Source organism: Festucalex cinctus, chromosome 10 (assembly GCF_051991245.1).
Source record: "Festucalex cinctus isolate MCC-2025b chromosome 10, RoL_Fcin_1.0, whole genome shotgun sequence".
NCBI lineage: Eukaryota > Metazoa > Chordata > Actinopteri > Syngnathiformes > Syngnathidae > Festucalex > Festucalex cinctus.
This window is the reverse complement of record NC_135420.1, coordinates 6,782,262-6,807,284: the sequence shown is the minus strand read 5'-3', so window position 1 is coordinate 6,807,284 and position 25,023 is coordinate 6,782,262. Positions and strand designations below refer to the sequence as shown.

At 41.5% G+C, this 25,023-nt stretch overlaps 1 protein-coding gene and 27 non-coding genes across 28 annotated transcripts in view; 27 read left to right on the top strand and 1 right to left on the bottom strand.

The window, feature by feature from the left end:
- The window catches only part of LOC144027723 (glypican-5-like), a 97,218-nt gene that overhangs the window by 14,865 nt on the left and 57,330 nt on the right, over positions 1–25,023 (bottom strand). The window lies entirely within an intron of this gene.
- trnat-agu (transfer RNA threonine (anticodon AGU)) lies at positions 731–803 on the top strand. Its single transcript has one exon. It is a non-coding gene; the product is annotated as a tRNA-Thr (tRNA).
- Positions 957–1,029, top strand: trnat-ugu (transfer RNA threonine (anticodon UGU)). The gene has a single exon. It is a non-coding gene; the product is annotated as a tRNA-Thr (tRNA).
- trnat-cgu (transfer RNA threonine (anticodon CGU)) lies at positions 1,187–1,259 on the top strand. The gene has a single exon. It is a non-coding gene; the product is annotated as a tRNA-Thr (tRNA).
- Positions 2,030–2,102, top strand: trnat-cgu (transfer RNA threonine (anticodon CGU)). Its single transcript has one exon. It is a non-coding gene; the product is annotated as a tRNA-Thr (tRNA).
- Positions 2,476–2,548, top strand: trnat-ugu (transfer RNA threonine (anticodon UGU)). Its single transcript has one exon. It is a non-coding gene; the product is annotated as a tRNA-Thr (tRNA).
- trnat-cgu (transfer RNA threonine (anticodon CGU)) lies at positions 2,706–2,778 on the top strand. The gene has a single exon. It is a non-coding gene; the product is annotated as a tRNA-Thr (tRNA).
- Positions 3,164–3,236, top strand: trnat-ugu (transfer RNA threonine (anticodon UGU)). The gene has a single exon. It is a non-coding gene; the product is annotated as a tRNA-Thr (tRNA).
- On the top strand, positions 5,794–5,866 carry trnat-ugu (transfer RNA threonine (anticodon UGU)). The gene has a single exon. It is a non-coding gene; the product is annotated as a tRNA-Thr (tRNA).
- On the top strand, positions 6,482–6,554 carry trnat-ugu (transfer RNA threonine (anticodon UGU)). Its single transcript has one exon. It is a non-coding gene; the product is annotated as a tRNA-Thr (tRNA).
- On the top strand, positions 7,071–7,143 carry trnat-cgu (transfer RNA threonine (anticodon CGU)). Its single transcript has one exon. It is a non-coding gene; the product is annotated as a tRNA-Thr (tRNA).
- Positions 8,176–8,248, top strand: trnat-agu (transfer RNA threonine (anticodon AGU)). The gene has a single exon. It is a non-coding gene; the product is annotated as a tRNA-Thr (tRNA).
- On the top strand, positions 9,080–9,152 carry trnat-ugu (transfer RNA threonine (anticodon UGU)). The gene has a single exon. It is a non-coding gene; the product is annotated as a tRNA-Thr (tRNA).
- On the top strand, positions 9,983–10,055 carry trnat-ugu (transfer RNA threonine (anticodon UGU)). Its single transcript has one exon. It is a non-coding gene; the product is annotated as a tRNA-Thr (tRNA).
- trnat-ugu (transfer RNA threonine (anticodon UGU)) lies at positions 10,213–10,285 on the top strand. The gene has a single exon. It is a non-coding gene; the product is annotated as a tRNA-Thr (tRNA).
- trnat-ugu (transfer RNA threonine (anticodon UGU)) lies at positions 10,671–10,743 on the top strand. Its single transcript has one exon. It is a non-coding gene; the product is annotated as a tRNA-Thr (tRNA).
- On the top strand, positions 10,935–11,007 carry trnat-cgu (transfer RNA threonine (anticodon CGU)). The gene has a single exon. It is a non-coding gene; the product is annotated as a tRNA-Thr (tRNA).
- On the top strand, positions 11,632–11,704 carry trnat-cgu (transfer RNA threonine (anticodon CGU)). Its single transcript has one exon. It is a non-coding gene; the product is annotated as a tRNA-Thr (tRNA).
- Positions 11,798–11,870, top strand: trnap-agg (transfer RNA proline (anticodon AGG)). The gene has a single exon. It is a non-coding gene; the product is annotated as a tRNA-Pro (tRNA).
- Positions 12,480–12,552, top strand: trnat-agu (transfer RNA threonine (anticodon AGU)). The gene has a single exon. It is a non-coding gene; the product is annotated as a tRNA-Thr (tRNA).
- On the top strand, positions 12,710–12,782 carry trnat-ugu (transfer RNA threonine (anticodon UGU)). The gene has a single exon. It is a non-coding gene; the product is annotated as a tRNA-Thr (tRNA).
- On the top strand, positions 12,940–13,012 carry trnat-cgu (transfer RNA threonine (anticodon CGU)). The gene has a single exon. It is a non-coding gene; the product is annotated as a tRNA-Thr (tRNA).
- On the top strand, positions 13,106–13,178 carry trnat-agu (transfer RNA threonine (anticodon AGU)). The gene has a single exon. It is a non-coding gene; the product is annotated as a tRNA-Thr (tRNA).
- trnat-cgu (transfer RNA threonine (anticodon CGU)) lies at positions 14,963–15,035 on the top strand. Its single transcript has one exon. It is a non-coding gene; the product is annotated as a tRNA-Thr (tRNA).
- trnat-cgu (transfer RNA threonine (anticodon CGU)) lies at positions 15,974–16,046 on the top strand. The gene has a single exon. It is a non-coding gene; the product is annotated as a tRNA-Thr (tRNA).
- Positions 16,685–16,760, top strand: trnat-cgu (transfer RNA threonine (anticodon CGU)). The gene has a single exon. It is a non-coding gene; the product is annotated as a tRNA-Thr (tRNA).
- trnat-ugu (transfer RNA threonine (anticodon UGU)) lies at positions 17,860–17,932 on the top strand. Its single transcript has one exon. It is a non-coding gene; the product is annotated as a tRNA-Thr (tRNA).
- trnat-cgu (transfer RNA threonine (anticodon CGU)) lies at positions 18,088–18,160 on the top strand. The gene has a single exon. It is a non-coding gene; the product is annotated as a tRNA-Thr (tRNA).

Below are 25,023 nucleotides of genomic sequence, written 5' to 3'. Positions count from 1 at the left end.
TCCGTATTTTGGAAGAAAATAGAGGATTTGGGTGAAACGAAGCTGTTTTCTATTGTTGATTACTGAAGATCCGAATAAGGTAGAAACAAACTTTTTTTTTTATATGAAAGATGAGACTTCAATCTTTCATTTGGTAGTATCCGCGTTTCCATAGTCCTAACACAACATTTTCTGTGGAGCTTGAAAGATCGGTAAAATTCTGTAAATCAGCTGGCAGTATGGGGTTACCTTTTCCGAAAATGGCTGGCAGTCAAAGAGTTAAAGGTCATGCTACCACAATGCAAGGTCTTGTAACTCAGTCGTTCGAGCACTGGTCTTGTAAGTAGGGGTTGGGAGTCCAAGTCTCACCTGGGCCTTTCAAACGTTGAATTAAAGCAAAAAAAATGCACATCTTTGCTAGTACATACTATGTTCTTTGGTGTCTGGGACTGAACACCTGATGGCCTCAGTCAGACTCTCTCCTCGGGTACTTTGGTGTTTTAAAGGTCAGGCTACCACAGTGCAAGGTCTTTTTGCTCAATGGTTAGAGCACTGTTCTTGTAAACCCGGGGTAGTGAGTTCAATTCTCACCTGGGCCTTTCTGGGGTTGTTTGACTATGTAAATGAAGTGTAGATGTTCGACACTGCTGCTGTGTTTTAGGGTATCTGGGCCTTCATACCTACTAATTAAATCAGATGCAAGCCAGAACTAGGATAAATTGCTGTTTTAAAGGTTACGTTTCAACAGCAAGGCCTTGTAGCTCAGTGGTTAGAGCATTGGTCTAGTAAACCAGGGGTCGTGAGTTCAATTCTCACCTGGGCCTTTCAGACATTGTTAGACTAAACCAATAAAGTATACATGCTTCCTAGTCAATCCTTTGCTTTAGAGTATCTGGGACTTAACACCTCTTAATATGACTGTCAACCCCTCTCCTGGGGTAATTTGGTGTTTTAAAGGTCATGCTACTGCAGCGAAAGGCCTTGTAGCTCAGTGGTTAGAGCACTGGTCTTGTAAACCAGGGGTCGTGAGTTCAATTCTCTCCTGGGCCTTACAGATATTCTCTGACTAAACCAATAAAGTGTACATGTTTGCTAGTACATCCTATATTTTAGAGTATCTGGGACTTAACACCTGGTAATATCACCTCCTGTCAAACTTTCTCCTGGAGTACTTTGGTGTTTTAAAGGTCTTGCTATCGAACCAAAAGGCCTTGTAGCTCAATGGTTAGAGCACTGGTCTCGTAAACCAGGGGTTGTGAGTTCAATTCTCACCTGGGCCTTTCTAGGGTTGTCTGACTATATCAATGAAGTGCAGATGTTCACCACTCCACTTGTGTTAAATTGCTGTTTTAAAGTTGATTTCCCAACAGCAAGGCCTTGTTGCTCAGTGGCTAGAGCACTGGTCTAGTAAACCAAGGGTCGTGAGTTAAATTCTCACCTGGGCCTTTCTGACATTATTTGACTAAACTAATGAAGTCCACATCTTTGGTAGCACATTCTGTGTTCTTGGTTATCTGGAACTGAACACATGAGATTCTGGTAGGTGGTCAAATTCTCTCCTGGGGTAATTTGGGCTTTTAAAGGTCATGCTACCACAATGCAAGGTCTTGTAACTCAGTCGTTCGAGCGCTGGTCTAGTAAGCAGGGGTTGTGAGTCCAAGTCTCACCTGGGCCTTTCAAACGTTGAATTAAAGCAAAAAAATGCACATCTTTGCTAGTACATACTATGTTCTTTGGTGTCTGGGACTGAACACCTGATGGCCTCGGTCAGACTCTCCCCTCGGGTAATTTGGTGTTTAAAAGGTCAGGCTACCACAGTGCAAGGTCTTTTTGCTCAATGGTTAGAGCACTGTTCTCGTAAACCCGGGGTAGTGAGTTCAATTCTCACCTGGGCCTTTCTGGGGTTGTTTGACTATGTAAATGAAGTGTATATGTTCGGCACTGCTGCTGTGTTTTAGGGTATCTGGGCCTTCATACCTACTAAATCAGATGCAAGCCAGAACCAGGATAAATTGCTGTTTTAGACAAAGGTCTTGCTATCGAACCAAAAGGCCTTGTAGCTCAATGGTTAGAGCACTGGTCTCGTAAACCAGGGGTTGTGAGTTCAATTCTCACCTGGGCCTTTCTAGGGTTGTCTGACTATATCAATGAAGTGCAGATGTTCACCACTCCACTTGTGTTAAATTGCTGTTTTAAAGTTGATTTCCCAACAGCAAGGCCTTTTTGCTCAGTGGCTAGAGCACTGGTCTAGTAAACCAGGGGTCGTGAGTTCAATTCTCACCTGGGCCTTTCTGACATTGTTTGACTAAACTAATGAAGTCCATATCTTTGGTAGCACATGCTGTGTTCTTGGTTATCTGGAACTGAACACATGAGATTCTGGTAGGTGTGGTCAAGTTTTAGGGTATCTGGGACTTAACACCTCGTAATATGACGGATGTCAAACTCTCACCTGGAGTAATTTGGTGTTTGAAAGGTCATGTTACTGCAGAGAAAGGCCTTGTAGCTCAGTGTTAAGAGCACTGGTCTTGTAAACCAGGGGTCGTGAGTTCAATTCTCTCCTGGGCCTTACAGATAATCTATGACTAAACCAATAAAGTGTACACGTTTGCTAGTACATCCTATATTTTAGAGTATGTGGGACTTAACACCTCGTAATGTCACCTGCTGTCAAACTCTCTCCTGGAGTGATTTGGTGTTTTAAAGGTCACGCTATTGCATCAAAAGTCCTTGTAGCTCAATGGTTAGAGCATTGGTCTCGTAAACCAGGGGTTGTGAGTTCAATTCTCACCTGGGCCTTTCTGAGGTTCTTTGACAAAACCAATAAAATGCACATCTTTGCTAGTACATGCTATGTTCTTACGTATCTGAGACTGAACACCGAGTGGTATGATGGCTGGTCAAACACTCTTCTGGGGTAATTTGGTGTCTTAAAGGTCAGGCAACCACAGCGCAAGGCCTTGTAGTTCAGTGGTTTGAGCACTGGTCGAATAAACCAGGGGTCTTGAGCTCAATTCTCACCTGGGCCTTTCAGACATTGTATGACTAAACCAATAAAGGGTACATGTTTCCTAGTACATCCTATGATTTAGAGTATCTGGGACAGCACCTCGTAAGAAGATTTTAGGTCAAACTCTCTCCTGGAGTAATTTGGTGTTTTAAAGGTCATGCTACTGCAGCGAAAGGCCTTGTAGCTCAGTGGTTAGAGCACTGGTCTTGTAAACCAGGGGTCGTGAGTTCAATTCTCACCTGGGCCTTTCAGGTATTTTATGACTAAACCAATAAAGTGTACATGTTGGCAGGACCGGCGCTAGCCATTTTGGTGCCCTAAGCATAAATGTTTTGTGGTGACCAACAACCGACCACGCCCCCCCCCCCCCCCACCCCCACCCCACCCCCCCAACACTCCGTCCACACACCCTATCACCCCTCCCCTAGTAGAAATGAACTGATCTGAGTATTTGTCAGTTTTGCTTTATTAAACAAAATAACTTGTCAGTAGGGCTGGGTTTGAAATATCGATATATCTCTATCATATCGATACACCTTTTCATATCCCAATATCGATACATAAAACCATGTATCAATATATCGACCCCCCCCCCATTTTTGTCAATTTATTTACACAGCCTGTGCTGTGGTTGTAATTTATTTAAATTATTATTCATTGTTTTTATCAGGCCATGTTAAATGAAACAGATTAATGTAACTGCAATGGATTCAATTCCTAATGTAAATTTTCATATTCTTACTAATGCATTAAATTATAGCAAGAAGTTTCTACTCTTTGAAGCATTGGTACTTTTGACTGTCTAAAATATGTGTTGCATGAATTCCTCAACTGAATCGAAAATCGTGAATCATGAATTAAATCGGGCCCTTGTGAATCGAATTAAATCGATTCTGGAAATCTGAATAGATACCCAGCCCTACTTGTAAGTGTCAATATTGAAGTTTTAAAAATGTTCACAAAAATAAGTGATAAATTATAAGTCTTTCTAAAACTAACAATGACACCAAATATTCAAATAAATAAAGCTAAATGAATTAAAATAAAACTCAATGCCACTACTATCAACAAATAAACATCTGGAAATAAACAAAGTGCAAGCAAGTTAGTAGAGGCCCTACAGAGGCACATGTCTCCATTTCTGGGCTGCAAAATTGGCTATCAGGTCATCATATGACAGCTTTTGTGCAATTTCCGCATTTATGTTAGGGTATGAAATGCTCCTTGAACATATTGAAGCATTGATCCTGTATTCAGAAATACAAGACAATATTCAGGGATTCTACAATGAAATATGGTTTTGAACCAACCATGGTACAAACATTTTCTAAATTGATTAGGATTATGGTATTGTGCAGGCCTATATTTAAAACACAGGTACATGAAAATTTTAATAATCTACCTTTTTAGAGAAGGACTGATAGGGCACTATGTAAAAATTCTGGACATAATGTTAAAACTACGAATTTGAAATGAGGAAATCTACTTAATCTTAAGATGATTATTATTATTATTTTCAAATGACACTTTCACCAGTACATGCCGCTCTTGGCCGTTCCATATGAAACAATATTGTCTCGTCACATTCCATTTAACATACCGTATAATGAACGTGCTGGTCACAACCTTTCCACTGGGGCGGTTTGGAGTGTTTTTGTTTTGTTTTTTGCTAACTGTGGTCATGTAAACGTAGCTGCTACAAAATAAACAAATTGTCATACCTGCAAGTGACGCGCGAGCATCATCTCATTGTTTTTTTCTTTTCCTCTTTTCCGCCCCCAATTCTTGATGCCTTTTTGATGACATGTCCAGATATCCAAGAATAAACTTCTGCCAAATTTGCGATTGAAGCATAAAGTGCACCCCACCCCTCTCCCCCTTTCCCTAGTAGTTTGCTTCGTTGGAGCAAAAGTGCACCCCGCAGCCCTCCCCCTTTCCCTAATAGGAACAAACTACTAGGGGAGGGGGGGCACCAACGTAGACCAGCGATACCGCTCGTTGAGTAAATAATGCTACGTTATTTTTTTTATTTATTAACATGCGTTACAAGCTTTTATTTTAAATATTAGACACTGATATTATAATTACTAATATGATTATTTTTACGGGCTTGATTTGTTTTTTGGTGCCCCCTTAGGCAGTTGGTGCCCTACGCGCAGTGCGTGATAAGCGTATGCGGAGCGCCGTGTCTGCATGTTGGCGAGTACATCCTATGTTTTAGAGGACCTGGGACTTACAAGTTTATTTGTATAGCACATTTCATACACAACACCTCGTAATAAGACCGGCAAGGTCAAACTCTCTCCTGGACTAATTTGGTGTTTTAAAGGTGACGCTGCTGCACCAAAAGGCTTTGTAGCTCAATGGTTAGACCAGTGGTCTTGTAAACCAGGGTTGTGAGTTCAATTCTCACCTTGTCCTTTCTAGGGTTGTCTGACTATATCAATGAAGTGCAGATGTTCGCCACTCCCCTTCTGTTTTAGGGTATCTGGGCCTTAATACCGAGTAATTAAGTCATGGATGCAAGCCAGAATCAGCTTAAATTGCTGTTTTAAAGGTCATGTCTAAACAGCAAGTTTTTGTGGCTCAGTGGTTAGAGCACTGCTCTAGTAAACCAGGGGTCGTGAGCTCAATTCTCGCCTGGTCCTTACAGATATTCTATGACTAAACCAATAAAGTGTACATGTTTGCTAGTACATCCTATATTTTAGGGTATCTGGGACTTAACACCTCGTAATATGACGGATGTCAAACTCTCACCTGGAGTAATTTGGTGTTTGAAAGGTCATGTTACTGCAGAGAAAGGCCTTGTAGCTCAGTGTTAAGAGCACTGGTCTTGTAAACCAGGGGTCGTGAGTTCAATTCTCTTCTGGGCCTTACAGATAATCTATGACTAAACCAATAAAGTGTACATGTTTGCTAGTAAATCCTATATTTTAGAGTATCTGGGACTTAACACCTCGTAATGTCACCTGCTGTCAAACTCTCTCCTGGAGTGATTTGGTGTTTTAAAGGTCACGCTATTGCATCAAAAGTCCTTGGAGCTCAATGGTTAGAGCATTGGTCTCGTAAACCAGGGGTTGTGAGTTCAATTCTCACCTGGGCCTTTCTGAGGTTCTTTGACAAAACCATTAAAATGCACATCTTTGCTAGTACATGCTATGTTCTTTCGTATCTGAGACTGAACACCGAGTGGTATGATGGCTGGTCAAACACTCTTCTGGGGTAATTTGGTGTCTTAAAGGTCAGGCAACCACAGCGCAAGGCCTTGTAGTTCAGTGGTTTGAGCACTGGTCGAATAAACCAGGGGTCTTGAGCTCAATTCTCACCTGGGCCTTTCAGACATTGTATGACTAAACCAATAAAGGGTACATGTTTCCTAGTACATCCTATGATTTAGAGTATCTGGGACAGCACCTCGTAAGATGACTCTAGGTCAAACTCTCTCCTGGAGTAATTTGGTGTTTTAAAGGTCATGCTACTGCAGCGAAAGGCCTTGTAGCTCAGTGGTTAGAGCACTGGTCTTGTAAACCAGGGGTCGTGAGTTCAATTCTCACCTGGGCCTTTCAGGTATTTTATGACTAAACCAATAAAGTGTACATGTTGGCGAGTACATCCTATGTTTTAGAGGGCCTGGGACTTACAAGTTTATTTGTATAGCACATCCATCCATCCATTTTCTTGACCGCTTATTCCTCACAAGGGTCGCGGGGGCTGCTGGCGCCTATCTCAGCTGGCTCTGGGCAGTAGGCGGGAGACACCCTGGACTGGTTGCCAACCAATCGCAGGGCACACAGAGACGAACAACCATCCACACTCACAAGCACACCTAGGGACAATTTGGAGCGCCCAATTAACCTACCATGCATGTCTTTGGAATGTGGGAGGAGACCGGAGTACCCGGAGAAGACCCACGCGGGCACGGGGAGAACATGCAAACTCCACCCAGGAAGGTCCGAGCCTGGACTCGAACCGGAGTGTATAGCACATTTCATACACAACAACTCGTAATAAGACCGGCAAGGTCAAACTCTCTCTTGCACTAATTTGGTGTTTTAAAGGTGACGCTGCTGCACCAAAAGGCCTTGTAGCTCAATGGTTAGAGCACTGGTCTCGTAAACCAGGGGTTGTGAGTTCAATTCTCACCTTGGCCTTTCTGGGGTTGTCTGACTATATCAATGAAGTGCAGATGTTCGCCACTCCCCTTCTGCTTTAGGGTATCTGGGCCTTAATACCTAGTAAATAAGTCATGGATGCAAGCCAGAATCAGCTTAAATTGCTGTTTTAAAAGTCATGTCTAAACAGCAAGGCCTTGTAGCTCAGTGGTTAGAGCACTGCTCTAGTAAACCAGGGGTCATGAGTTCAATTCTCAATTGGGCCTTTCTGATATTGTTTGACTAAACTAATAAAGTCCCCATCTTTGGTAGCACATGTTATGTTCTTGGTTATCTGTGACTTAACAAATTATATTCTGGTAGTTGTGGTCAAATTCTCTCCTGGGTTATTTTAGTGTTTTAAAGGTCAGGCTACCACAGTGCAATCTCTTGTAGCTCAATGGTTAGATCACTGGTCTCGTAAACCAGGGGGAGTGAGTTTATTTCTCACCTGGGCCTTTCTGGGGTTGTTTGACTATGTCAATGAAGTGCAGATGTTTGGCACTACTGCTGTGTTTTAGGGTATCTAGGCCTTCATACCGATGAAGCGAGATGCAAGCCAGAACCAGAAGAATTGCGTTTTAAAGGTCATGTTTTAACAGCAAGGCCTTGTAGTGCAGTGGTTAGAGCACTTGTCTAGTAAACCAAGGGTTTTGAGCTCAATTCTCACCTGTGCCTTTCAGACATTGTGTGACTAAACCAATAAAATGTACATGTTTGGTTATGCAATCTATGTTTTAGAGGACCTGGGACTTAATTAGTTAGTATAGTATAATTAAAATTAGTATCATTTGTATACATTTCATACACCTTAGTCTCTCTTCTGGAGTAATTTTGTGTTTTAAAGGTCAGGCTACCACAGTGCAAGCTCTTGTAGCTCAATGGTTAGAGCACTGGTCTCGTAAACCAGGGTTTGTGAGTTCAATTCTAACCTTGGCCTTTCTAGGGTTGTCTGACTATATCAATGAAGTGCAATGTTCACCACTCCCCTTGTGTTAAATTGCTGTTTTAAAGTTGATGCCCCAAGAGCAAGGCCTTGTAGCTCAGTGGTTAGAGCACTGGTCTAGTAAACCAGGGGTCGTGAGTTCAATTCTCACCTGGGCCTTTCTGACATTGTTTGACTAAACTAATGAAGTCCATATCTTTGGTAGCACATACTGTGTTCTTGGTTATCTGGAACTGAACACATGAGATTCTGGTAGGTGTGGTCAAATTCTCTCCTGCGGTTTATTTGGGCTTTTAAAGGTCATGCTACTACAATGCAAGGTCTTGTAACTCAGTGGTTCGAGCACTGGTCTCGTAAGCAGGGGTTGTGAGTCCAAGTCTCACCTGGGCCTTTCAAACGTTGAATTAAAGCAAAAAAAATCCACATCTTTGCTAGTACATGCTATGTTCTTTGGTGTCTGGGACTGAACACCTGATGGCCTCGGTCAGACTCTCTCCTCGGGTAATTTGGTGTTTTAAAGGTCAGGCTACCACAGTGCAAGGTCTTTTTGCTCAATGGTTAGAGCACTGTTCTCGTAAACCCGGGGTGGTGAGTTCAATTCTCACCTGGGCCTTTCTGGGGTTGTTTGACTATGTCAATGAAGTGTAGATGTTCGGCACTGCTGCTGTGTTTTAGGGTATCTGGGCCTTCATACCGACTAAATCAGATGCAAGCCAGAACTAGGATAAATTGCTGTTTTAAAGGTCATGTTTCAGCAGCAAGGCCTTGTAGCTCAGTGGTTAGACCGCTGGTCTAGTAAACCAGGGGTCGTGAGCTCAATTCTCGCCTGGTCCTTACAGATATTCTATGACTAAACCAATAAAGTGTACATGTTTGTTAGTACATCCTATACTTTAGGGTATCTGGGACTTAACACCTCGTAATATGTAAAATGTCAAACTCTCTCCTGGAGTAATTTGGTGTTTGAAAGGTCATGCTACTGTAGTGAAAGGCCTTGTAGCTCAGTGGTTAGAGCACTGGTCTTGTAAACCAGGGGTCGTGAGTTCAATTCTCACCTGGGCCTTTCTGACATTGTTTGACTAAACTAATGAAGTCCATATCTTTGGTAGCACATGCTGTGTTCTTGGTTATCTGGAACTGAACACATGAGATTCTGGTAGGTGTGGTCAAATTCTCTCCTGCGGTTTATTTGGGCTTTTAAAAGGTCATGCTACCACAATGCAAGGTCTTGTAACTCAGTGGTTCGAGCACTGGTCTCGTAAGCAGGGGTTGTGAGTCCAAGTCTCACCTGGGCCTTTCAAACGTTGAATTAAAGCAAAAAAATCCACATCTTTGCTAGTACATGCTATGTTCTTTGGTGTCTGGGACTGAACACCTGATGGCCTCGGTCAGACTCTCTCCTCGGGTAATTTGGTGTTTTAAAGGTCAGGCTACCACAGTGCAAGGTCTTTTTGCTCAATGGTTAGAGCACTGTTCTCGTAAACCCGGGGTGGTGAGTTCAATTCTCACCTGGGCCTTTCTGGGGTTGTTTGACTATGTCAATGAAGTGTAGATGTTCGGCACTGCTGCTGTGTTTTAGGGTATCTAGGCCTTCATACCGACTAAATCAGATGCAAGCCAGAACTAGGATAAATTGTTGTTTTAAAGGTCATGTTTCAGCAGCAAGGCCTTGTAGCTCAGTGGTTAGACCGCTGGTCTAGTAAACCAGGGGTCGTGAGCTCAATTCTCGCCTGGTCCTTACAGATATTCTATGACTAAACCAATAAAGTGTACATGTTTGCTAGTACATCCTATACTTTAGGGTATCTGGGACTTAACACCTCGTAATATGACCATGTCGAACTCTACTCTGGAGTAATTTGGTGTTTGAAAGGTCATGTTACTGCAGCGAAAGGCCTTGTAGCTCAGTGTTAAGAGCACTGGTCTTGTAAACCAGGGGTCGTGAGTTCAATTCTCGCCTGGGCCTTACAGATAATCTGTGACTAAACCAATAAAGTGTACATGTTTGCTAGTACATCCTATATTTTAGAGTATCTGGGACTTAACACCTCGTAATGTCAACCGCTGTCAAACTCTCTTCTGGAGTGATTTGGTTTTTTAAAGGTCACGCTATTACATCAAAAGGCCTTGTAGCTCAATGGTTAGAGCATTGGTCTTGTAAACCAGGGGTTGTGAGTTCAATTCTCACCTGGGCCTTTCTGAGGTTCTTTGATAAAACCAATAAAATGCACATCTTTGCTAGTACATGCTATGTTCTTTCGTATCTGAGACTGAACACAGAGTGGTATGATGGCTGGTCAAACACTCTTCTGGGGTAATTTGGTGTCTTAAAGGTCAGGCAACCCCAGCGCAAGGCCTTGTAGTTCAGTGGTTTGAGCACTGGTCGAGTAAACCAGGGGTCTTGAGCTCAATTCTCACCTGGGCCTTTCAGACATTGTATGACTAAACCAATAAAGGGTACATGTTTCCTAGTACATCCTATGATTTAGAGTATCTGGGACAGCACCTCGTAAGATGACTCAAGCTCAAACTCTCTCCTGGAGTAATTTGGTGTTTTAAAGGTCATGCTACGGCAGCGAAAGGCCTTGTAGCTCAGTGGTTAGAGCACTGGTCTTGTAAACCAGGGGTCGTGAGTTCAATTCTCTCCTGGGCCTTTCAGTTAATTTATGACGAAACCAATAAAGTGTACATGTTGGCGAATACATCCTATGTTTGAGAGGACCTGGGACTTACAAGTTTATTTGTATAGCACATTTCATACACAACAACTCGTAATAAGACCGGTAAGGTCAAACTCTCCCTTGCACTAATTTGGTATTTTAAAGGTGACGCTGCTGCACCAAAAGGCCTTGTAGCTCAATGGTTAGAGCACTGGTCTCGTAAACCAGGGGTTGTGAGTTCAATTCTCACCTTGGCCTTTCTGGGGTTGTCTCGCTATATCAATGAAGTGCAGATGTTCGCCACTCCCCTTCTGCTTTAGGGTATCTGGGCCTTAATACCTATGAATCTAGATGCAAGCCATAACCAGGATAAATTGCTGTTTTAAAGGTCATGTTTTAACAACAAGGCCATCTAGTTCAGTGGTTAGAGCACTGGTCTAGTAAACCAGGGGTCTTGAACTCAATTCTCACCTGGGCCTTTCAGACATTGTGTGACTAAACCAATAAAATGTACGTTTGCTCGTGCAATCTATGTTTTAGAGGACCTGGGACTTAGTATTGTATAATTAAAATTAGTATCATTTGTATAGCACATTTCATACACAACACCTCGTAATATGACAGTCTCTCTTCTGGAGTAATTTTGTGTTTTAAAGGTCAGGCTACCACAGTGCAAGCTCTTGCAGCTCAGTGGTTAGAGCACTGGTCTCGTAAACCTGGGATTGTGATTTCAATTCTCACCTGGGACTTTCTGGGTTTTTTTGACTAGGTCAATGAAGTCCAGGTGTTCGGCACTCCTGCTTTGTTTTTAATATGACTGGCTTGGTCAAACTCTCTCCTGGAGTACTTTGGTGTTTTAAAGGTCTTGCTATTGCACCAAAAGGCCTTGTAGCTCAATGGTTAGAGCACTGGTCTCGTAAACCAGGGGTTGTGAGTTCAATTCTCTCCTTGGCCTTTCTAGGGTTGTCTGACTATGTCAATGAAGTGCAGATGTTCACCACTCCCCTTGTGTTAAATTGATGTTTTAAAGTTGATGTCCCAACAGCAAGGCCTTGTAGTTCAGTGGTTAGAGCACTGATCTAGGAAACCAGGGGTCGTGAGTTCAATTCTCACCTGGGCCTTTCTGACATTGTTTGACTAAACTAATGAAGTCCACATCTTTGGTAGCACATGCTGTGTTCTTGGTTATCTGGAACTGAACACATGAGATTCTGGTAGGTGTGGTCAAATTCTCTCCTGCGGTTTATTTGGGCTTTTAAAAGGTCATGCTACCACAATGCAAGGTCTTGTAACTCAGTGGTTCGAGCACTGGTCTCGTAAGCAGGGGTTGTGAGTCCAAGTCTCACCTGGGCCTTTCAAATGTTGTTGAATAAAAGCAAAAAAATGCACCTCTTTGCTAGTACATACTATGTTCTTTCGTGTCTGGGACTGAACACCTGATGGCCTCGGTCAGACTCTCTCTTGGGGTAATTTGGTGTTTTAAAGGTCAGGCTACCACAGTACAAGGTCTTTTTGCTCAATGGTTAGAGCACTGTTCTCGTAAACCCGGGCTGGTGAGTTCAATTCTCACCTGGGCCTTTCTGGGGTTGTTTGACTATGTCAATGAAGTGTAGATGTTCGGCACTGCTGCTGTGTTTTAGGGTATCTGGGCCTTCATACCTACTAAATAAATCAGATGCAAGCCAGAACTAGGATAAATTGCTGTTTTAAAGATCATGTTTCAATAGCAAGGCCTTGTAGCTCAGTGGTTAGAGCATTGGTCTAGTAAACCAGGGGTCCTGAGTTCAATTCTTACCTGGGCCTTTCAGACATTGTAAGACCAAAACAATCAAGTATACATGCTTCCTAGTCCATCCTATATTTTAGAGTATCTGGGACTTAACACCTCGTAATATGGACGATGTCAAACGCTCTCCTGGAGTAATTTGGTGTTTGAAAGGTCATGCTACTGTAAGAGAAAGGCCTTGTAGCTCAGTGGTTAGAGCACTGGTCTTGTAAACCAGGGGTCGTGAGTTCAATTCTTTCCTGGGCCTTACAGATATTCTATGACTAAACCAATATACTGTACATGTTTGCTAGTACATCCTATATTTTAGAGTATCTGGGACTTAACACCTCGTAATATCACCTGCTGGCAAACTCTCTCCTGGAGTACTTTGGTGTTTTAAAGGTCTTGCTGTTGAACCAAAAGGCCTTGTAACTCAATGGTTAGAGCACTGGTCTCGTAAACCAGGGGATGTGAGTTCAATTCTCACCTTGGCCTTTCTGGGGTTGTCTGACTGTATCAATGAAGTGCAATGTTCACCACTCCCCTTGTGTTAAATTGCTGTTTTAAAGTTGATGTCCCAGCAGTAAAGGCCTTGTAGCTCAGTGGTTAGAGCACTGGTCTAGTAAACCAGGGGTCGTGAGTTCAAGTCTCACTTGGGCCTTTCTGACATTGTTTGACTAAACTAATGAAGTCCACATCTTTGGTAGCACATGCTGTGTTCTTGGTTATCTGGAACTGAACACATGAGATTCTGGTAGGTGTGGTCAAATTCTCTCCTGGGGTTAATTTGGGCTTTTAAAGGTCATGCTACCACAATGCAAGGTCTTGCAACTCAGTCGTTCGAGCACTGGTCTAGTAAGCAGGGGTTGTGAGTCCAAGTCTCACCTGGGCCTTTCAAACGTTGAATTAAAGCAAAAAAAAATGCACCTCTTTGCTAGTACATACTATGTTCTTTGGTGTCTGGGACTGAACACCTGATGGCCTCGGTCACTCTCTCGTCGGGTAATTTGGTGTTTTAAAGGTCAGGCTACCACAGTGCAAGGTCTTTTTGCTCAATGGTTAGAGCACTGTTCTCGTAAACCCGGGGTAGTGAGTTCAATTCTCACCTGGGCCTTTCTGCGGTTGTTTGACTATGTAAATGAAGTGTAGATGTTCGGCACTGCTGCTGTGTTTTAGGGTATCTGGGCCTTCATACCTACTATATCAGATGCAAGCCAGAGCCAGGATAAATTGCTGTTTAAAAGGTCATGTTTCAACAGCAAAGCCTTGTAACTCAGTGGTTAGACCGCTGGTCTAGTAAACCAGGGGTCATGAGCTCAATTCTCGCCTGGTCCTTACAGATCTTCTATGACTAAACCAATAAAGTGTACATATTTGCTATACATGGCCATTTTGCTCGTACATCCTGGTATCTGGGACTTCACACCTCGTAATATGACTGTCAAACTCTCTCCTGGAGTAATTTGGTGTTTGAAAGGTCATGCTACTGCAACGAAAGGCCTTGTAGCTCAGTGTTTAGAGCACTGGTCTTGTAAACTAGGGGTCGTGCGTTCAATTCTCGCCTGGGCCTTACAGATATTCTATGACTAAACCAATAAAGTGTACATGTTTGCTAGTACATCCTATATTTTAGAATATCTGGGACTTAACACCTCGTAATATCACCCGCTGTCAAACCCTCTCCTGGAGTGATTTGGTGTTTTAAAGGTCATTCGATTGCATCAAAAGGCCTTGGAGCTCAATGGTTGGAGCACTGGTCTCGTGAACCATGGGTTGTGAGTTCAATTCTCACCTGGGCCTTTCTGAGGTTCTTTGACAAAACCAATAAAATGCACACCTTTGCTAGTACATGCTATGTTCTTTTGTATCTGGGACTGAACACCGAGTGGTATGATGGCTGGTCAAACACTCTTCTGGGGTAATTTGGTGTCAGGTCCGGCTACCACAGCGCAAGGACTTGTAGTTCAGTAGTTTGAGCACTGGTCTAGTAAACCAGGGGTCTTGAGCTCAATTCTCACCTGGGCCTTTTAGACATTGTATGACTAAACCAACAAAGGGTACATGTTTCCTAGTACATCCTATCATTTAGGGTATCTGGGACAGCACCTCGTAAGATGACTGTAGGTCAAACTCTCTCCTAGAGTAATTTGGTGTTTTAAAGGTCATGCTACTGTAGTGAAAGTCCTTGTAGCTCAGTGGTTAGATCACTGGGCTTGTAAACCAGGGGTCGTGAGTTCATTTCTCACCTGGGCCTTTCAGATATTTTATGACTAAACCAATAAAGTGTACATGTTGGCGAGTACATCCTATGTTTTAGAGGACCTGGGACTAATAAGTTTATTTGTATAGCACATTTCATACACAACACCTCGTAATAAGACTGGCAAGGTCAAACTCTCTCCTGGACTATTTTGGTGTTTTAAAGGTGACGCTGCTCCACCGAAAGGCCTTGTAGCTCAATGGTTAGAGCACTGGTCTCGTAAACCAGGGGTTGTGAGTTCAATTCTCACCTTGTCCTTTCTGGGGTTGTCTGACTATGTTAATGAAGTGCAGATGTTCGCCACTCCCTTTCTCTTTTAGGGTATCTGGGCCTTAATACCTAGTAATTAAGTCATGGATGCAAGCCAGAATCAGCGTAAATTGCTGTTTTAAAGGTCAGGCTACCACAGTGCAAGCTCTTGTAGCTAATTGGTTAGAGCACTGGTCTCGTAAACCAGGGATTGTGATTTCATTTCTCACCTGGGGCTTTCTGTTTTTTTTTTACTATGTCAATGAAGTCCAGGTGTTCGGCACTCCTGCTTTGTTTTTAATATGACTGGCTAGGTCAAACTCTCTCCTGTAGTACTTTGGTGTTTTAAATTGCTATTGTACCAAAAGTCCTTGTAGCGCAATGGTTAGAGCAATGGTCTTGTAAACCAGGTGTTGTGAGTTCAATTCTCACCTGCCCCTTACAGATATTCTATGACTAAACCAATAAAGTGTACATGTTTGCTCGTACATCCTATATTTTAGAGTATCTGGGACTTAACACCTCGTAATATCACCTGCTGTCAAACTCTCTCCTTGTAGCTCAATGGTTAGAGCACTGGTCTCATAAACCAGGGGTTGTGAGTTCAATTCTTACCTTGGCCTTTCTAGGGTTGTCTGACTATATCAATAAAGTGCAATGTTCGCCACTCCCCTTGTGTTAAATTGCTGTTTTAAAGTTGATGTCCCAACAGCAACTCCTTGTAGCTCAGTGGTTAGAACACTGGTCTAGTAAACCAGGGGTCTTGAGTTCAATTCTCAACTGGGCCTTTCTGACATTGTTTGACTAAACTAATGAAGTCCACATCTTTGGTAGCACATGCTGTGTTCTTGGTTATCTGTAACTTAACACATGAGATTCTGGTAGGTGTGGTCAAATTCTCTCCTGGGGTAATTTGGGCTTTTAAAGGTCATGCTACTACAATGCAAGGTCTTGTAGCTCAATGGTTAGAGCACTGATCTCGTAAACCAGGCGTTGTGAGTTCAACTCTCACCTGGGCCTTTCTGGGGTTGTTTGACTATGTAACAACTATGGCCTATGGCCCAGTCCACCCTCTAATTTTTTTTTTGGTTTGCTTCTTCTAAAGCAAACTCTCTGCAGTTGCATAAACATTCCACAGACCAGACAGGATCTAAGCTTGGTTAGCTCTGCAGGTGGTCACTCAACCACCAACAAAGCTCTTTTGAAGCCGCTGACCAGGTGACAAAGGAATTTATGCGTCTGCCGAAGGAGTGTGAGTGAGTTCAATTGTCACCTTGGCCTTACTGGGGTTGTCTGACTATATCAATGAAGTGCAGATGTTCACCACTCCCCTTGTTTTAGGGTATCTGGGCCTTAATACCTAGTAATAGGCATGGATGCAAGCCAGAACCAGGTTAAATTGCTTTTTTAAAGGTCATGTCTCAACAGCAAGACCTTGTAGCTCAGTGGTTAGAGCACTGGTCTAGTAAACCAGGGGTTGTGACTTAAATTCTCACCTGGGCCTTTCAGACATTGTTTGACTACGCCAATCAAGTGTATATGTTTGCTCGTACATGCTATATTTTAAAGTACCTTGGAGTTTAATATCTTCTCGGCATCTTTCATCCATTAATTTGCCGTTTTAAAGCTGTTTTAAAGGTCATTCTTCCCCAGCCCAAGGCCTTGTAGCTCAGTGGTTGTAAGAGCATTGGTCTCGTAAACCAGCGGTCGTGAGTTCAATTCTCACCTGGGCCTTTCAAACGGTGTTTAATTAAAGCAATAAAATGCACATCCTTGCAAGTACATGCTATGTTCTTTCATATCTGGGACTGAACACCTAGTATTATGTCGTCCTTGGTCAAACTCTCTCCTGGGGTAATTTGGTGTTTTAAAGGTCAGTCGACCGCAGTGCGAGACCTTGTAGCTCAGTGGTTAGAGCACAAGTAAACCAGGGGTTGTGAGTTCAATTCTCACCTCGGCGCACATCTTTGGTAGTTTTTGCCATGCTCTTGGGTATCTGGCAGTGATGGGACTTTTGGCTCTTTCAGGGGAGCCGTTCATTCGGGAGCCGTTCAAGTAAAAGAACCGTTCAAAAGACTGGCTCTCGTGTTTTTTTTTTTGTTTTTTTTTTTGTTTTTTTTTTTATAAATAGCAATATCATTTTCAAAAAATTACATATGGAATAGTCTACAAAATAACGTTCAATGAAGTTTTATTCTCTTAGAACATAAGAAATATAAATGTGAACTTGTACAACACTTTACATACATTGACCAGCACGTGCACGTGTACAATGCACCAGCGATATTTTGACTGTGTAGTGACATCTAGACAGTAGTGTCTGCCTCGCTGTCACATCTATCAAATCTACCTTTTAGCCCCTCACTTCTACTAGGTTGTGAGTCCTTAGGCAGCTCCTCCTGCCCCGCCACCCCTCTATCCAGTTTTTCTCCCGCACTGATGTTGTACGCCTCCTCTCCTCTTCATTCCGTCTCTCCGTGACGTTCTCACGTCTGCCATTGGCGCTAAATCTGGCATGCGCCGTGAGCGGTGTTTTTGTTCTTTGTTTCAGAGTTTAATGACCCAATTACAAGTTAATTGTTTGATTGATGCTAATATGCGAAGTTGACGCTCCCTCCAAAATCGAATGGTCGTTGCGCATGGGGGGGAATGAACGGCTCTCGATAAAAACTCGGTTCCCATCGTTCACGTTGAAGAGCCGTTTAAAAGACTCGATTGGTTCGTGACTGACACATCACTAGAATCTGGGACTGAACACCTAATATTCTGATCCCCCTGGTCACTCTCTCCTGGAGTAATTTGGTGTTTTAAAGGTCATGTTACTACAGGGTAAGACCTTGTAGCTCAGCGGTTAGAGCACTGGTCTTGTAAACCAGGGGTCGTGAGTTCAATTCTCACCTGGGCCTTTCTGACATTGACTAAACTAATAAAATGCATATCTTTGGTAGCACACACTATGTCCTTGGTTATCTGGGACTTAACACATTGTATCATGGTGGTTGTGGTCAAAATCTCTCCTGGGGTAATTTGGTGTTTTAAATTTCATGCTACCAAACTGCAAGGCCTTGTAACTCAGTGGTGAGAGCACTGGACTCGTAAACCAGGGGTTGTGAGTTCAATTCTCACCTGGGCCTTTCTGACATTGTTTGACTAAACCAATGAAATGTACATGTTTGGTCATACATGCTATGTTTTAGAGTATCTTGGAGTTAATACCTTCTCGTCCTGGGTATCTGGTACACATTGTATTCTCATCGGTGCATATGTTTGGCACTACTGCTGTGTTTTAGGGAATCTGGGAATTAATCCCGACTAATCAGACGGCTGTTTTTTTTGCAAGCCAGAAACAGGTTAATTTGCTGTTTTAAAAGTCATGTTGTTACAACAGCAAGACCTTGTAGCTCAGTGGTTAGTCCACTGGTCAACTAAACCAGGGGTAGTGAGTTCATTTCTCACCTGGGCCTTTCGGTGTTTTTTTTTTAACTATAACAATGAAGTGCAGATGTCCGGCACTTCTGCTGTTATTTTGGGTATCTGGGAGTTAATTCCTCCTAATCAGACAGCTGTTTTATTTGCAAGCCAGAACCACGTTAATTTGCTGTTTTAAAGGACATGTTGTCTCCACAGCAAGCCCTTGTAGCTCAGTGGGTAGAGCACTGGTTTAGTAAACCAGGGGTCCTGAGTTAAAATTCTCACTTGGACCTGCAGGGGTTGTTTGATTACAACGAGGTTTTAGGGTATATGGGAGTTAATACCTTCTAATCATGGCTGATGCATGCCAGAATCAGGTTAAATTTCTGTTTTAAAGGTTATGTCTCAAAAGCAAGACCTTGTAGCTCCGTGGTTAGTGCACTGATCTAGGAAACCAGGGATTGTGAGTTCTGTCAAATCAGGGATATCTTTCAATGAATTTAGCCAAGTCTTTGTAGGTCTTATTTATATCCATCCATCCATTTTCTTGACCACTTATTCCTCACAAGTGTCACTGGCGCCTACGGGGAGAACATGCAAACTCCACCCAGGAAGGCCGGAACCTGGACTCGAACCGGAGTCCTCAGAACTGGGAGGCGGACGTGCTAATCACTCGCCCACCGTGCCACCTTGTTTATATCCTTTATTATTATTATTATTATTATTATTATTATTATTATTATTATTATTATTATTATTATTATTATTATTATTATTATTATTATTATTGTTTTTATTTATTTATTTATTTATTTATTTATTTATTTTTCCGAAAATGAAAATGTGTTTTAAAACCATACAACTAAGGCAATTTCATTCCATTGTTTTAATAGAAAAATGCATTCCTACTCCAAGATTCACTGGATGCAAAATAATGCTTACCCTTTACCTTTATTTAGTATGATCAATTAATATTCACACCAAACCCCACTTCCTTTTCTGTCTGCATCCAGCTGGTTACTTGATTGCTCACCTTGGACTATAAGCACAATGGCATATTATTAGATTATGTTTTGATTGCTTTTATATGCTGAATAAGTTTGTATGTTTGAAAGTCGAGAAGTGAGCTTGTGCAAGTAAATGGAATGTACATTGGAATGTAAATGTAGAGCATTTTTTTTTTTTTTTTTTTTTTTTTTTTTTTTTTTTTTTTTTTAGGGCAGCATGTCCTTCATGTCAACTGTTTTGCTCATACTCGTGTTCTTTGACATCTATCAAACCACAATGATGACATATCATTAAATAAAAACAAGAAACTACTATTTGAGTGTTGAAGTGTAAATCTATCACTTTTTAAATACATATTGTGGCATATTAAAAGTTCCCCCACCATCAGCAAGCACTACTTTTACAAATAATTCTGCAATGTGTATTTTACATGTAATGTATCACTACGATGTTGAGAAAATAAATTTAGAAGTTGCTAGTTCACTAGAGAACAAACCTCTGCCTCTGCAAATGTCACTCCAATATATTTGCAGCTACAGTAGTGCCTCTCCATCCATGGATGAGAGCCTACATGTGTATAACACAGTATTTTTTTGTGTCATTAAATTGTTAGATTATATGTCTATTATAAAATACGGATGATACCATTTTCATTCTCGGGTGTAACGCTGCCTTCATTGTTTGTAGTCTTATTTTTATTTTGACTGCCAAAAATTAACAAAAAATAATGAAGTACTGCTCACCGCATTGCCTGTGCGTGCATTCCTTTAAGTGTCGGGGTGGCTTTTACTTTTGTTCTGCAAGCTGGGGGTACTGTTTCTATCATTAGATTATTATGGAAAATAGTCATTTTTCAACATTTATGAATCATAATCTAATCGTCACGTGTCAAACCTCGATTAATCTAATAATTGATGTATTGGCACACCCCTAAGATTCGCTGTGCATTTTCACAACAATAAAGTTTGGCATGGTTTATAGATCATGTTTGTGTAATTTTGTAACTAAATGGTAAAAAATACAATTAAAAAGTTCAACTTCTTTTTGACTATTTATTTAGTTCACAGTGCCATGTTGTTTTTGTTTTTGTTTTTATCACTACAGGACTGTCTCAGAAAATTTGAATATTGTGATAAAGCGATTTTCTGTAATGCAATTAAAGAAGCAAAAATACCATACATTCTGGATTCATTACAAATCAACTGAAATATTGCAAGCCTTTTCAATATTTTAATATTGCTGATTACGGCTTACACCTGAAGAAAACTCAAATATCCCATCTCAAAATATTAGAATATTTCCTCAGACCAAGTAAAAAAATGCCATAGAACAGGACATATTTTCAACAAAATTGGGAGCTTTTCCTTGTCTGGGATAATGACCCATAAGCTTCCTCTTTCTTCTTCGTTTGGTATTTTGCCATCCATCCATCCATCCATCCATCCATCCATCCATCCATCCAAAATTAGGTAACCTCTCACAACGCATTGTCAAAGTTGCTGTCTTGGCCATGAAATCCTCTACCAGCTCTATCCAACTCTACCCAGAGACCACCCCCCCCCCCCCCCCCCCCAACTCCAGTCCCTCATTCTCAGCCTCTCTTCCGCTCTCTCTCTCTGCCATGTCTTCCATTGTTGTAAAAAAAAAAAGAAAAAGAAAAAAGAAGAAAAGAAATTGTGTGGCCTTTTTTATAGTGCATTTGCTTATACTTCCTGATTGAGGTGCTAACAATTAACCATTGAGGTGTTTGGCCAAGAGGCACATATATTAGCCAATTAGCTCATGCATTGTGATTTTGAATGGCAGTGTGTTGCAATGGCAAACGTGACCTGATGTCAGATTGTTGAGTCTTATGCAGGTGAATCGTGTTCAGTGCATTTAAAAAGTGCCATTTTGAATTGGAAAATGTGTGTAAAGCAGAAAATGCGTTAAGAGTAGGGGTGTGAATTGCCTAGTACCTGACGATTCGATTCGTATCACGATTCATAGGTCACGATTGGATTCGATACCGATTAATCCCTATACGAATTTATAAGTCCTTTGTTGCAATTTTTTTTTTATTTAAATTTAGAAAATACTCATCAGTAAACTTGTACAGTGTAAGATTTGTATGAAAATGTATTATTTATTTATCAGAAACTTCAGCCTTATACAGGTTGTAATCTGTTTCATGTTTGAACAGCACTGAAATAAAATATTAAGGCTTAATGTTCCATTAATATAACATTTTTTCCATGCTTAAGGTGTGAAGCCTAAGATGTTTTGGTAAATATTTTTCCATCAAAAATGGCTATTTAAAAATCGATTCGGCCGCCTATCGAATCGATTCGAGAATTCCGCGATGTAATATCGCGATATATTGTCGAATCGTTTTTTGTTTTTTTTAACACCCCTAGTTAAGAGGTTTGGAGACTTGAGAAGAGGTCTTGCTCTCTGTGTGCCAGTTTAAATAATTGTGCTATGCAAGTCATTTGTGTGTTTTAGCAATTGGAAAAAACTGTAAATATTGTGAACATGATGGCGACGATATAGTGGCAGTTTTAATATCACGATATCATGATATTGCCCTTATCGTCACATCTACGAGTAAGAGGATTTGATGAACATGTCCTCTGAGCACAGAATCTGTCCAGCTGCACCAAATTGCATTACACTACCTGTGCGAGTGTTTCGATGTGGTTCCAGCAGGCAAATTTAGTCCAACGAAACACCCTTGGTATGCCGGAACGCACAGCATGACGCAGAGAGATGAACCGAATTCGTCAACAAGATTATTTAGGGTTAAGATTGCCCAAAAATCACAATACACCCGTTTTTATGCTCGAGTGCTGCCACACAGTTTACGGTTATACAGTCTCTTCTGCCATGCCCTTCAATTTGCGTGCATCTTTGCAACAAGCCCGTATATGTAACATGTGGCAGGAAAACATAATCTTAGAGTGCAGAACACTGGTCACAAGCCATGCATGTGATGCAGTAAAGACACCCCCCCCCCCCCCCCCCCCACACACACACACACACACACACACACACACACAATGATGAGAGAGGAGAAGGATGGTCTACATTGATGAAATCCTAATTTAAGCTATTGAGTATGTTTTATTTGTAGACTGCAGCTTTGAGGTCACTTTTAGTTCAGGCTAGCCAAAAGTTTCTGCCTCACACTAGTTAACACCTCCATCCGGCACAGCTGGCATCCCCAGAGGAGCTGACATGATGGTTCAAATGAAGGACAGGAGTACTTGCTATTATACTTGCTACATACTCTATACTGGCTAAAGAAGACAGATGGTGGGAACAACAAAACAGCAATGCAGCAACTTTGCCTTTCCAAACAAATGAATCTCTACCATTCACTGGTGATTTTTAATTAAGATAGCTTCAGAAATAATGAAATAAAAATTAAAACAAAGCGGCTCAAGGGTGGAAGCAAGGCTTTCAGGCAGATGGAGCGTAGCCATAAATCAGAACCTCAGTGACCCATGCAGAATATGCTGAATTCTATGTAGTAAGAAAATCCTTCACACAGTCAGTCACACATGCACTTTTAAGAGCTTTAGTCAAGTGAATTGTGCCTAGTTGTTAAAAGAGAACCAGTGTTTTCCATGCTATAAAAACATGTTTTTATTTTTTTTACCTGATTAACACACAAGTACAACCAGTTACAAGTTACATTATGACCACTTGCACAATATAATGATATTAAAGAAACACAACAGCTGTTGAATTTGTAAAACTATAATAATAACTATATTCCCATAAGAAACAAAATTTGATTTATTGCTGCTTTTCCTGTTTCAGCACCTTTATTACGAAAACATGCAACATTGGCATAATTAGGTCGAATTGAAAAAAAAAATGAACATTTTTTTTTGTCACACTGTCTCCTTTAATTGTTTTGCTCATGTGCATACCTTGGGGTCAATATAAGACATTCAAATTGGGAGATATATTGTACTTGAGGCTAGGAATGTAACGATCTCCAACCTTTACGATACGGTATTATCACGACAGGAAGGTCACATTGCGATAATTTTCACAATATTGTGCTGATTTTGGCGATATAGAAAAAGGTCACCAAAAAAAATGAGCTCATAGCATACTAAAAAACTCTATATTGTGCTTTTGTACATAACAGCAATGCATATAAACAACCTACAACCTCTACTGGTACTTAATATTGAGGCACTTACTTGCTAATGCACGCACGTGTTGAGTTCCTCCACATATTGACTCGGTTCACAAGTATATTACGTGTCCCTTCATCTGATGATTTGTGTGGATTTTAAATGCAGAAGGGCCAAAACATCCCTTGTGAAAATTAAACAACACTAAAAAACTACCCACGAGAGGGTGGTAGAACTACACAAATGATGACGACAATATCGTAGCAGTTTTAATATTGAGATATCTTTACATCCCTACTTGAAGCTTGTCTCCTGTCTGTGCTTCACAGCACAGTAGTGTTAGTTGATCTTTGCAGAGGACGAAGAAACTATTGCTGTTTAAAAGGTAACAACACCACCACCTATATGCTAATTGTAAGCCCACGTGCCTAAAACCTGGTTGGCCATAATCAGGAGGAAGGGCCTTCCGATCAAAACCTGCTCCTCACAGATTGGCCATAACGAACACCATGTTCAAACATAAGGGTGTTCGTACATACACTTGATGCCGGGACACCCTAGCACACAGTTGGCTTTGTGGTTTTATCATCGGACTTGTGGCAGCGTGTCTTGGACACTCGGGGAAAGACAGGGCGGAGCTGTCAAGTGATCAACTCAACTCAACTTTATTTATAAAGAGCTTTAAGAACAGGCATTGCTGTATACAAAGTGCTGTACATAAACATAAATATCGGTCTTGCAGTAAAGAAAAAGGTAACAAAACAAGAACAAAGCAAACACTTTGAAGTGCGTATACAAGTTTTTTTTTTAAGTAAATACATTTTGCATCAGTAAATTAATAAGAAATAGGCGAGTGAATAAATAAATAAATAAATAAATGCATAAATAAGTAGACTAAACATCAAATTCATACATACCACAAAAGACCAAAAACAAGTCTCACGGTGCACCAAAAGCCAAAGAATACAGATGTGTTTTAAGACGTGTTTTAAAAGAGGATAAAGAGGGGGGTTGCCTAATATTTAGTGGAAGGTCGTTCCAAACGGAGGGGCCGGCAACAGCTCTAAGCCTCCGCTTAGCCCTCTGCAGCCAGTGAAGAGAGGCCAGGATAGGGGTTATGCGTTCCCTCTTACGGGCACCAGTAAAGAGACGAGCAGCATTTTGGACAAGCTGGAGACGCTGAAGGGAGGACTGGCTGATTCCAAAATAAAGTGCATTACAGTAACCCAGCCGAGACGTAACAAAGGCATGGATTACCATTTCTAAGTGCTGCTGAGATAGGAGATTTTTTACCTTAGCCAGCTGTCTAAGATGAAAAAAGCTGGATTTAACAGCGGCAATTTGCCTGTCCAGTTTAAAGTCACTGTCCATCTTGACACCCAGGATTGAGGCTGTTGGCTTCAGATATTGTGCCAGAGGACCCAAGTCGGCAGGATGAGAAGAGCCAC